General features: G+C 39.1%; 1 protein-coding gene across 1 annotated transcript in view; it reads right to left on the bottom strand.

Annotated features, from left to right (window-relative positions):
• The window catches only part of PIK3CB (phosphatidylinositol-4,5-bisphosphate 3-kinase catalytic subunit beta), a 189,748-nt gene that overhangs the window by 27,325 nt on the left and 149,650 nt on the right, over window positions 1–12,773 (bottom strand).

The raw sequence follows: 12,773 nt of genomic DNA, 5'->3' as shown, positions 1-12,773 counted from the left end.
AAACTGCTGACAGTTTAGTCTGCAATTCTCCATTTGTTTGAAATCTTTCCCTGTTGGGAACTGCTGGAGGCAGCTGTCGTTCTCCATTTTATTTGGAATGAGTCCATCCTCCATACTCCTTGGCATATGCTGGTTTATCCCTTCCAAAGTCCAAGGTTCCATGGGAATTGGTGGTGCATAAAGGCTCTTTCTTGGCCAAGACACAGTAACATCTCTCAGTTACTGTGGTATAATAAAATGCACATATTTTTTGGTCTTGTTTTGTAGAAATAAAGGCTACTCCTAACAGAGATCTCAGAGGTCAAAAAGCTGCAAAAAATGGGCCATGCAGTCAAAGGCTGTTAGAGCATCTGCCACTTTAAGAAGACTCCTGTAACAGGGTAAATTGTTCATGAAATGGGTTAGACTGACACTAGGTCACCTGCCAACATCAAGAAAATTTCTGTGCGAAAAGGGACACTGTAAACATGCCATAATTCCCAACCCTACCACGTCTCTCTTAGGTATTACTTTAACTCTAAGAAACCCAAAGGTCTAGCTAAAACAAACAGGATCCCTTAAATCTAAAGAGTTGAACACACTACCTTCCAGCCCAACTGCTTATTTTATGTCTAAGAATTACATGTAGGGGAGCGTGGGTGACTCAGTTGGTTAAGCATTCGACTCTTGGTTTTGGCTCAGGTCATGATCTCACAGTTCGTGAGTTTGAGCACCACATCAGGCTCCATGCTGACAGCCTGCTTGAGATTCACTGTCTCCCTTTCTCTCTGCTCCTCCCCTGCTCACTCTCTCTCTCTCTCAAAAAATTAAATTAAAAAAAATTATTAAAAAAAAAAAAGATTTACACATAGAGGCCACTTTTAGACAACAGGCTTGAGCAATGGAATGTAAAGCAAGGCAAAAAAAAGACCCACAGGAGCCACTTGGCTGAATACAGACATACCCATCAGGTGACCCACCTCAAAACATCCATAAGCCCGAACAGACCAACGGGCTACTGACAAAGAGGCACAATTACCAAAAAAGAGAAAATTCCATAGGTCCCCATACCTCCTCACCTTCCCCCTCTAAAAACAGCCCTAATCTACTGCCACACTGCAGAGAGTCTCTCCTTTGCTGTCCTGCCAGCCTCTCTGTGTACTCAATAAACTTCTATCTCCTTTGTTCTGTCTGCCTGGGGTGAATCCTTTCACCACCCTGAACTATTCACCCAATCATCGCTCCACATTTGGGGCCCTCATCCAATCAGGAAAAACACCACATTACAGTCCAGGAAATTTCAGATAGCTAGTAAAATGGCAAAATCTTACTAATGAAAACCTAGAAAGGTAACGTTCATTACGTGGAAATTTCCAATTAGATAAGACATTTAGGAAATGCACTTGAAAGCAAGCATTCCCAAATTAAACAAACAGAATGGGATATCCACTTATTAGTATGCAGAAATCTCCAGAAGGTTTCAAAATTCCAAAATAGTTTCATTGAAAGATTCATTGCAAAAGCTAATGAAAAATTAAAGAGAAAAGGTATTTAAAACAAAAGACTGTAACAGACTGAGGCATAAAAGTGATGTAATTCCTACTGCTCTCCTCTATCCTTTGAGTATCCATAACCCTCTATCTGAACTGCTTTTCCACTCTAAAGACACTATTAAACAGTTAACTTATAAAATAAGACCAGTTGAGGCTACAGGCCATTCTCTGCAGGTTATCTTTCACATCCTGCTCAAAGGCTGAACTGAGGGCCACAGTCAAAGAATTTCTTAAACCAGGGAGGACCCTGAAATCTTTTATAAAGAGATTACCTCTGGAGCCCAGTCAAGAGAGGGAAGTAAAATTTCACACTGTCCTTTCCTTTCCAGTTCCTGACCAATTGGTTATTGATCCTTTCTCTCCCAGAGAAGGCTATTTCCTTCTTGCTGGTCTTGTTTCTTATCCTAGGAACTTGGCTTGGCTTTCTGGTCACCTGAGATACGCAAGTTGTTCTTTTGGCTATCTTTGGGAGGGACTCTAGATCTTGTGAAGACAACCTCTTTTGCATCCACTTTGAAGATGCCTCTTAGGTCTATGGGACTGTTTAATACAGCCAGAGACAGTTAACTGTCAAGGCTGAAATCTTACAAGATATTTTAAAGGACTGAATAACTTTATGATCAGAAATTTGGCCAAACTGGAAGATAATATTCAGAGCCTGACAGGAATTTTTTTAGGCCTTCTCCCCTAAGCTAAATTGGAAGCTGATATTCAGAGCCTGATAGGAATTTTTTAGGCTTTCTCTCCTACACTTACCCACAGGGAAAGAAAAACACTCTAACATAGGTGGATAGGTGTGTCGGCCCTTCGATATAATTTAGGCAGCAACCCAATTCTTTGAGGAATTAAAAACAGCTGCCCTTGTTTTACAAACCTAGTCTTTACAGGACCAGAGATGTAGCTCCAAAAACAACTCAAAATCCACCAATACTTTTTACCAAACCCCAAATCTCCCCTATTTATCTCAGTAGGCTTGGAAGTATTATAAATTCTGGTCTTAAGAGAACAAAAGTTATAGGAAGAGCTTACTTTTTTTCCCCCTGTGCCTTTAAGATATAAATGTTCTACCAGAGTATTCTCCATAATTCTTATCTAGACCATTTCTTTGACATACAAACTTCAGGGAGGTAACTCTTTAATTTTTTTTTTTTATGCTTATTTATTTATGAGCGAGAGAGACCGAGTGCCAGAGGGGGAGGGGCAGAAAGAAAGGAAGACCCTTCTGGGTCCAAAGCAGGCTCCAGGCTCTGAGCTGTCAGCACAGAGCCCAACGTGGGGCTGGAACCTGTGAGCCACAAGATCCATGACCTGAGCCGAAGTTGGGCGCTTAACCGAGCCACCCAGATGCCCCAATTCTTATCAGAAGGGAAAAAAGGTCATCTGGAACTTGACTTGTTAAGGACAAGACTCTTCTCCACAAGTATTAGAAAAAGTTGTATTCACCTAAGCAGGTAACCCAATCTTATTCTATCTGTTAGAAAAATAATTTAGAGGCAACTATTTTTGTATTATTGTATCTAATCCATGGTAGTAATTTAAAGCTATAAGCTATAAGGTCTCTGTTTGCTTCCATCTGTGTTGGTGTGTGTGTCCAGACATACGTTTTACATGTGTGGTACTTTCTACCTCCAAATGGTACTGCCAAAATTAATCTGTAAAAGAGCTCTCTTTAAACGGCTTTCAAAAAAACCAAGCATTTGCATAAACTTAGTCTTCATAAAATTCTCAGAAATATAATAGAAACTATCCCAAATGTTTTTCAAGTGCACATGCTCTGGAATAACTTTTGGTAAATTAAAGCAAGTTTAATAAGTTCATTGGTTGACTGGAAACAGGCATATCTTTAGAATTATCAAGATTGAATATAATGTAGATAAACAACTTTTATTCTACCTGAATTTATCAGCTAAATTCATTTCTGTTCTAGTCTGTCAGCAAAAAATAACTTAGAATGATGGGTGATTTTGTCTAATGACTCATGAAGTTTTCATGGGTAAAATAAACATAATTGTTGAGAACAAATGATTTAAACAGATAGAAGTGGAATAAGAGGTAATAAAGTTTTTAGCGAGAATTATATTTTATTCTATGTGTACTTAAAAACAGCTTCCAAATCTCTGGTAACTTGAAACTTTAGAACTCTCCTAAGTTAAAATAAATATAATAGAAATCTGTTGAATATTTAGATCATTTCCAAATAAGAAAATACCAAACCATTAATTATTAAACACAGGTTTATCTACTTTTGGCTTACTACAGAGAAACCAAAAGATATTTGGATGTGTTAGTGCACTGGAAAACTGAAGAAGGTCTATGCTTCTAGAAATTATGAAAAGTATTCATGAATTTGCAAATCTAAAAAATGCTGGTATAACAGTTTATAATTCCTTAACTTCTTAGTTTTCACTAGGAACTAAGGTTTCTAAGGGTTAAGAATTCTTTTTTCGGGGGGTGCGCTTGGGTGGCTTAGTCGGTTAAGCAACCAACTTCAGCTCAGGTCACAATCTCTGCTGTCAGCAAGGAGACCCACTTGCAATCCTCTGTCTCCCTCTCTCTGCACCCCCCCAACCTTGTGTGTGTGCTCTCTCTCAAAAATAAACATTAAAATAAAAAAGAATTTTTTTTTTTTAATGTTTTGAGAGAGAAGGCATGCACAAGCAGGGGAGGGGTAGAAAGAGAGAGGGAGAGAGAGAATCCCAAGCAGGCTCCACACTGTCAGCACAGAGTCCTATGTGGGGCTTGAATTCACGAACTGTTAGATCATGACCTGAGCCAAAATCAAGAGTCGGATTCTTAACTGACTAAGCCACCCAGGCACCCCTAAAGGTTAAGAATTCTAATTAATATATGCAATTAAAACTACAGAAATAAGGAAAACATCTCCATATGCAAAGAAATTGAAATGTGTGTTTTTGGTAAAAAGTTTGAGAAACGAAGATACATTTTTGAGGAAAAAATTGTAGAAAGTTTGTGAAAGAAGAAATCTTTGGAAAAGAATTTTATGTGTGATCAGGACTAAGACTGGAATAAGCTTTAATATAAAAAGCAAGCTGGTGCAAAATTAGAATTTGATTTTCTTTTTGTTAAAATGACAAAGGTTTTGTTCTGGTTTTTACTTTAAGTCTACTTTTGATAGCAGATTATGGAAGTTTTTTTTTATCTTTAAGTGATCTCCCTAGAAAATAAAGATACTGTGTTTTATCAAAATAATTTCTTGTGGTTGCTGTCTTTATCAGGTCTTTGATTACTTAGGAAAACTGAGTCTTCTCGAATATTAAAAGAGCTAAGTTCTGCTAAGAAAATCTAACTAAGCCCCTCCCCTAACTTTTCACAAGCAAAATAAGACATCTCATTGGTTGGCTTCCCTGAAGTTACATAGTTGAGTTAGAAAGCACCTGCCTGGAGGCTTTCATGATTCAGGACTCACTCCTCTGATTAGGGATAAATGTAAATGAGCCTGTGATCAGGTACTTTTCCGCAATCCTTAAAATTATTGCAGAATCTGCTGCTAAAACAAAAGAGGCCCAACAACCATCTTTAGGCTCTTTGGCCAAAACCGTTCTTGATAATAGGATGGCCTTCAATTATCTTTTAGCTGAGCAAGAAGGTATCTCTGCTGTGGCCAACACCACCTGCTGTATCTGGATTAACATTTCTCAGGAAGCTGAAACTCAATTACATAAGATCACAAGAGCAAGCCACTTGGCTTAAAAAGGTGACTCCTTCAACAGGGTCTTTCTTTGCTCGGTTTGTGTCTTGGGGACCATGAGTCTAACGTGCACTCCAAACACTGGGAATTATCCTGCTTATACTTACCATAACAGTCTCTCTGGCACACTATATTCTCTCATAAGTTTTAAATGCGTGTTTGCAGCCACTAACCATCAAACAAATGAACTCCTTAAGACTGGAATGTCAAAGAACAAGAAGAATGACTAACTTCCATAACCTATGAATATGTAGAAATTAAGCAAAAACATCATAACCTATGGATAATGTATACCATACAAAAGAACAATAAAAACTGTGAGAACTTCAGAATAGTATCTGATAGTGGTGCTAATGCTTTAAATCTTGATCACATCTCTGTTGAGCTTAGAGCATGATCAAAGGGGAAATGTAAAAGAAAAGGACAGGCCCAAAATGCTAGGCCATGTCATCAAACTGGGGCTCAGTACCTAACCTAACTGCACTTTCAACCTCCCTCAGAAGTGCAGTCTTAACAGTCAGTCAGGAATTTCCTGGTCAGCACCATGAGGTAATCTGTCACATGGGCCCTCTCAACCCCCCAAAAGAAAATGAGGAAATCCACCTAATATGGGAAAGTGACTTTCCTAAAACAATCATTTCTTTTCATCTGCTTATTGTTCCACCACATTTCTGCCTGTAAAACCCTTTTTTGCATGGCTCCCCCAAGTCCCCTCTACTAGATTAGCTAGATGGGACACTGCCCAATTCATGAATCAATTAATAAAGCCAATTAAATGGTAAAAAAAAAAAAAAAAAAAAAACCAAATGGGTTTTATTCTCCATGCAATGAGAATTACTTTAGGGATTTAAAAAATGGAAATGACATAATCCATCTGCATTTTTTAAATGTCACTTTAGCTGCTGTGCAGAGAAGGGTCTGCATGTGCAAGAACGGAAACAAGGGGAGCAATTTAAGAGGTTAATGAAGACATGCAGGTGAGAGAAGATTATGAATTGGACTAGGACAATAGCCATGAACACAAAAGACATTGATAGGCATGAGATATATTTAAGAGGACTATAAAATTAAGGGGACTAGGGGCACCTGGGTGGCTCAGTTGGTTAAGTGTCCGACTTCGGCTCAGGTCATGATCTCACAGTTCGTGGGATCAAGCCCTGCATCGGGCTCTCTACTGTCAGCATGGAGCCCGTTTCAGATCCATCCTCTGGTTATTTCTTCTATACTGGAATGCATAATTGGAATGGATATACTCAACAGCTGGCAGAATCCCCATATTGGGTCCCTGGCTATTTTGATGGGAAGCGGAAGTTATTATAAGCTCCTCTACCTCAGAAAACAGTAAACCAAAAGCAGTAACCCATTCCTGCAGTGACTGCACAGTTGAGTGCCATCATCAAGGACTTGAGAGATACAGGGGTGTAGATTCACAGCCCCACTCGTCTTGCCTATTTGGCCTGTACAGATAACAGATGGCGCTTGGAAAATTACAGTGGATCATCCTAACATTAACTAGTGGTATACAAATATGGTTTCGTTGCTTGAACAAAGTAACACATCTCCTGGTACGTGGTATACACCTACTAACAATTGCTTTTTCCTCCATATCTGTCAATAAGGAACCACAAGAAGTTTGCTTAAGCTGTCAAGGCCAACAATACACTTTCAATGCACCATCTCAGAAGTATAGCAACTCTCCTGCCCTTTATCACAATTTACTTTGCAAATTGTAAAGTAATTTACAACTTGACTTGACTGCCTCTTGACTTGACTCTTGACTGCCTCTCCCTTTAACAAGACACCACTCTGGCACCTTTACATTGATAACATTAGGTTGATCGAACTTAGTGAGTAAGAAATAGCAACTACTTTAGATCTGAAGAAATTTGTATGTCCGAAGGTGGGAAATAAATCCAATAAAAATGTGGGACCTTTAATCTCAATGAAACCCCTAGGGTTCAACTTGCATGGGGCATATCAAGATATCCCTTCTAAGGTAAAGAAAAATTTGTTGCCCTGGCCCCTCCTATGACCAAAAATGAGGCACAATGGCTAGTGGGCCTCTTTGGATTGTAAAGGCAACATACTGCTCATGTGGGTCATGTACTACAGCCTATTTACTGAGTGACCTAAAAGGGTGCTAGTTTTGAGTGAGATCCCAAACAAAAGAAAGCTCTGCAATGGGTCCTGATTGCTGTGCAAGCTGGTGTGCTACTTGGTCCATATGATCCAGCAGGTCTAATGGTGCTTGAACTGTCAGTGGCAGACAGAGATGCTATCTGGAGCCCTTGGCAGGTCCCTATAGATAAATCATAGCACAGGTCCTCAGAATTTTGGAAACGACACTTGCCAGCTCCTGTAGAGAAGTACTCTCCTTTAGAGAAACCACTCTTAGCTTACTATTGGGATTTAGTAAGATTGACTGCTTAACCACTGGCTACCAAGCAAGCATGTGACCTGAACTGCCCATTATGAACTGGGTGTTGTCTGATCCACCAAGCCATAAAGATGGGTAAGCAAAATAGTACTCCATCATCAAATGAAGTGTATATATAAGACTGGGCCTGAGCAGGCCCTGAAGGCACAGTAAGTTATATGAAGAAGTGACTCAAATGTCCACGGTTTCCTCTTCTTGCTACACTACCTTCTCTTTCCTACCCTGCACCTATGTCGTCACAGGGAGTTCCCTTCAACCAGTTAACACAGGAAGAGAAGACTCAAGCACGGTTTATAAATGGCTTTACACAGTATCTAAACACCACAGGAAAGCAGACAACTATGGAACTACAGCTCCTTTCGGAAACAATTCTGAAGGACAACGGTGAAGTGAAATCCTTGCTGTGGTGCATTTGGAAAATGCACCTTACGGTTTCACTTTGCCTGAAAGGAGAAACAGCAATACATGCAATTATATACCAATTCATGAGCTGTGACCAAAGCTTGGCTTATGGCCAAGGACGTAGAAGGAACATGACTGGAAAATTAGTAAGAAATATGGGGAAGAGATATAGGATAGACTTCTCTGAAGAGGCAAAAAAAAAAAAAAAAAAGTGTCGCATTGGATATTCACCAAAGGGTGTCTTTGGAAGAGGATTTTTATAATCAAGTGGATAGGAAAAACCATTCTGTGGATACCAGTCTGCCTTTTTCCCAAACACCCCTGTCATCACCCAGTGGGTTCATGAACAAGGTGGCCAAGATGGCAGGGATGGATGTTATACATGTGTTCAGCAATATGGACCTCCACTCACCAAAGCCTACCTGGCTATGACCACCACTGTGTGCCTGCTATGCCAGCAGCTGAGACCAGCTGCTGATGAGTTCCTGATATAGCACCATTTCTCTCGGATGGACAGCCAGCTATCTGGTGACAGACTGATTACAACAGACTGCTTCCACTATGGAAGAGGCAAAATTTTGTTCTTACTGGAATAGAAACTTAACTCTGGATATGGATCTGCCTTCCCTGAATACAATGCATTTCTGTCAAACGACCATTTGTGGACTCACCTTATCCACCATTGTGGTGTTCTACACAGCATCGCTTCAATCAAGAAACTCATTTCACAGCAAATAAAGTGTAACAATGGACTCCTGCTCATGAAATTCACTAGTCTTAACATGTTCTCTACTAATCCGAAGTAGCTGGCTTGACAAAAGAATGGAATGGCCTTTTGAAGACTAACTTACAGTAGCAGCTAGGTGGCAATACCTTGCAGGACTTAGGCAAGGCACTCCAGAAAGCTGTATATGCTCTGAGTCAGCATCCAATATATGACAAGGCTTCTCCCATAGCCAGGACTCAAGGGTCCAGAAATCAAGGTTTAAAAGTCAAAGTTGTACCACTTAGTACTCCCTCTAGGGACCCACTAGCAAAATTTTTGCTTCTTTTCCTGCAACCTTATGCTCTACTGGCACAGAGGTCTTAGTTATAGAGGGAAGAATGATTCCAATGGGGGACATGGCAATGACTGTATTGAATTGGAAGTTAAGACTCCAGCCCAGCCACTTTGGGCACCTCAAGCCTCTGGATCAACAGGCAAAAAAAGGCATTATGATGCTGGCTGGAGTGACTGATACTCACTGTCAAGGAGAAATTGGACTACTGTTCCACAGAGGTAAGGAAGAATAAGCCTAAAATGTAGGAGATCTCTTCTTAGCATTACCATGTCCTGTGATTAAGATCAATGGACAATTACAAGCTACCTAATTACAAGGTAGGACTACTGATGGCCTGGACCCTTTAAGAATGAAGGTTTGGGTCAATCCAACAAGTCAAGAACCAAAAGTGAAATGCTTATTAAAGGCAGAGGGAATACAGAATGAGTTGGAAGAAGGTAATAATAAATACCAGCTATAACCACATGACAAGTTACAGAAATTAAGATTAATTGTCATGAGTATCTCCTCCTTGTTTTGATACGAATGTGTTTTTATATGTGTGTGTATATATACATAAACATAGATGTATATGCTATATTTACATACACAATCTGTTTCCTTCCGGCTCTTTTCCTTTATCATGTAACCTAGATGTATTGATTTTATATCATAGTATTTAAGTGTTAATGTTACATCGCAGTATTTAATTTATAGTGTAGCAAGAACAGGAAACACCACTCAAGGATATTACCTCCTATTCTGGGGAAAAAGTTAGTGCATTTTTGCTTGTACTGAAGGTATTTGTATTATGTTAGAAGTAATACTCAACTTGCTACACAGTCTTTATTTGGAGATTAAACATGGTTTACAAAGCTGTGTATACATGCTGAGTTGATCTGTGATGGTTAATTTTATGTATCAACTTGACTGGGCCATAGGGTGCCCAGATATTTGGTCCAACATCATTTTGGGTGTGTCTGTGAGGGTATTTTTGGATGAAATTAACATCTGAATGGGTAGACTGAGTAAAGAAGACTGGCCTTCCTAATACTAATGGGTATTATCAGAACCTGTGAAGTTCTGAATAGAAGAAAAAGGCAGACCTTCCAGTAAGTAAGAAGGAACTCTGCCAGCCCAGCTGTCTTAAGCTGGGACATAGGTCTTTTCCTAAAACTCCTTGGGTGTTAAATTTGTCTGCTTTCAGACTGACACTTTCTACTGACTCTCCCGGTTCTTAGGTCTTTGGACTCAGACTGGAACTTCACCATCAGCTCTTCTGGGTTTCTAGCTTCCTTAACTGAAGATCTTGGGATTTCTTAGCCTCCATAATCACATGAGACAACTCTTTTTAATACAATCTCACCATCCTCCTCTGCTTCATTCTCTCTATACAGCTGACCCTTGAATAAAGGGTTTAGGGGTACCAACTCCACCTCCAGACCCACACAGTCGAAAATCTGGGTATAATTTTTGATTCCCCAAAAACTTAACTACTAATAGCCTATGCTGATGGGAAGCCTTACCAGTGACATAAACTGTAGATTAACATGTATTTTGTGTGTTATATGTATTATATACTGTATTAGCTAGAAGAAAGAAAATATTAAGAAAATCATGGGAAAATACATTTATAGTACTGTACTGTGTCAAAAAAATCAGTGTATAAGTGAACTCATGTTGTTCAAATTCATGTTGTTCAAGGGTCAAGTGCATACATACACTCTTATTGGTTGCTTCTCTGTAAAACATTAACATACTCTTCACTGAACTCACACCAACTAGACCAGCAAAACCTACAAATGTCACCTCCACTGTGAACTCTTTCCTAATATCCTAAGCTTGGTTACATGCCTCTCTTTTGTGCTTCCATAATGTTCCCACAATGCTTAATCATATATTTCTTAATTATTGATTTGTATACCTCCTCTATGGAAATATAAACTCCTTGATAACAATAACATAACTGGGGCATCCTGGTGGCTCAGTCGATTAAGCATCTGACTCTCGATTTCAGGTCCAGTTCATGACTTCAAGCCCACATTGGGCTCTGCACTGACAGTGTGGAGCTGGCTTAGGACTCTCTCCTTCTCTCTCTGTCCCTCCTTCATTCATGCAGTGTGTCTTTCTCCCTCTCTCTCTCTCAAACTCAGATAACATAGTTTTAAAAAAAAATAACTATTTTCACTTCATATTACCAATACCTAACAGTAACCCTGGCATATAGTAAATTCTGAGTAAATGCATATTTAACCATTAAGAAAACCTTCTTGTGTTTATTTGGATGATACTCATTGCAAGAAAAATCAATGCTAAAGAACAAGAGCATATTGTTGCTACCTGTCAATAAGAATTCTGGCATGAAGAAGCTAGAATAAAGGGCTGCTTTATTTTGATGGCAGAAATGCTCTCATCACATCCTTCAGGGGATGAAGGACCCACCTGGGCCATATCAAGCCTGGGCCATGGTTATGCTTCTCACTTGCAAGCAAGCGATCAAAAGACCACTACTACTTGCAATTACTACCTATATAAATCAGGATTATCTCCAAAAGAAATAAATGGATGTTGAGACTACAACTATCAATAGCCCCCGATTTTGAAATTCTGTATTCAGTAAAATAGCTTCATGGTTCTGTTTAATGGCTTATATTTTATTTTAGCTTCAAAATACATTTATACTCATAAAATGACACTATTTTATATACTGGATTTATGTTTAAGTTCTGATTTCAAAAAGAGAGTTGTGGTGCCACGAAGGTTTGAAAACTCCGAGTATAACAGTTTTCTAGCTGGACAGCCCTAATTTTAAAAATTCTTTCTGTCACTTAATAGTTGGGTTTTTAGGCAAGCTAGTTAATCTCCTGGAGCCTCTGTTTTCTCCCTTGTCTAATCCCGACAGTATTAGCAACTACTGTGGCACATAATAAGGACAGTAAAATAACATGCTTATAACATTTAATATGGTTCCTGGCATATAAGCATTTAATATCTGACTGATTAATCTCACTAATATCTCATCATCAGCAATGATGAGAAAATGAAGTCCTGGAAAGAAGATAAGGGACTATAGGCCTGTATATATATTTTGAAAAAGCAGCTTGAGGATTCTTAATTCTAGATGTTATAACAACTATGAATTTAAGTGTCAAAATATCTCAAATTAAAACAAATGGCAGAATATATGAATCATAAATACTATACTAACTGGAAACAGTAACTCAGGGATATGAAAAAACAGGGTCTAAAATTTCATGACCTTTGTCACCATCACCATCAAACCCATTGTTAAGCATGTCTACATGGGTATTTCCCATTAAAACTTAAGGCATATTATTAATATAGATACTAGGAAGAATCCTTCATTTTTGAGGGAGCATTCAATTAACGTTCGGCTAAATTTAACACTTCATTTCTTGACTTAAATTTTTATTTAAAAATGTATTAATGGGATGCCTGGGTGGCTCAGTCGGTTAAGCATCTGACTTCAGCCCGGGTCATGATCTCACAGTGAGTTCGAGCCCCGCGTCGGGCTCTGTGCTGACAGCTCAGAGCTGGAGCCTGCTTTGGATTCTGTGTCTCCCTCCCTCTCTGCCCCTCCCCCACTTGCACTGTCTCTCTCTGAAAAATAAATAAACATTAAAAAAAATTTT

The sequence above is a fragment of the Prionailurus bengalensis genome, chromosome C2, assembly GCF_016509475.1.
Source record: "Prionailurus bengalensis isolate Pbe53 chromosome C2, Fcat_Pben_1.1_paternal_pri, whole genome shotgun sequence".
Classification (NCBI taxonomy): domain Eukaryota; kingdom Metazoa; phylum Chordata; class Mammalia; order Carnivora; family Felidae; genus Prionailurus; species Prionailurus bengalensis.
The sequence above is the reverse complement of the archived record's forward strand: the minus strand, read 5'-3'. Positions and strand labels throughout refer to the sequence as shown.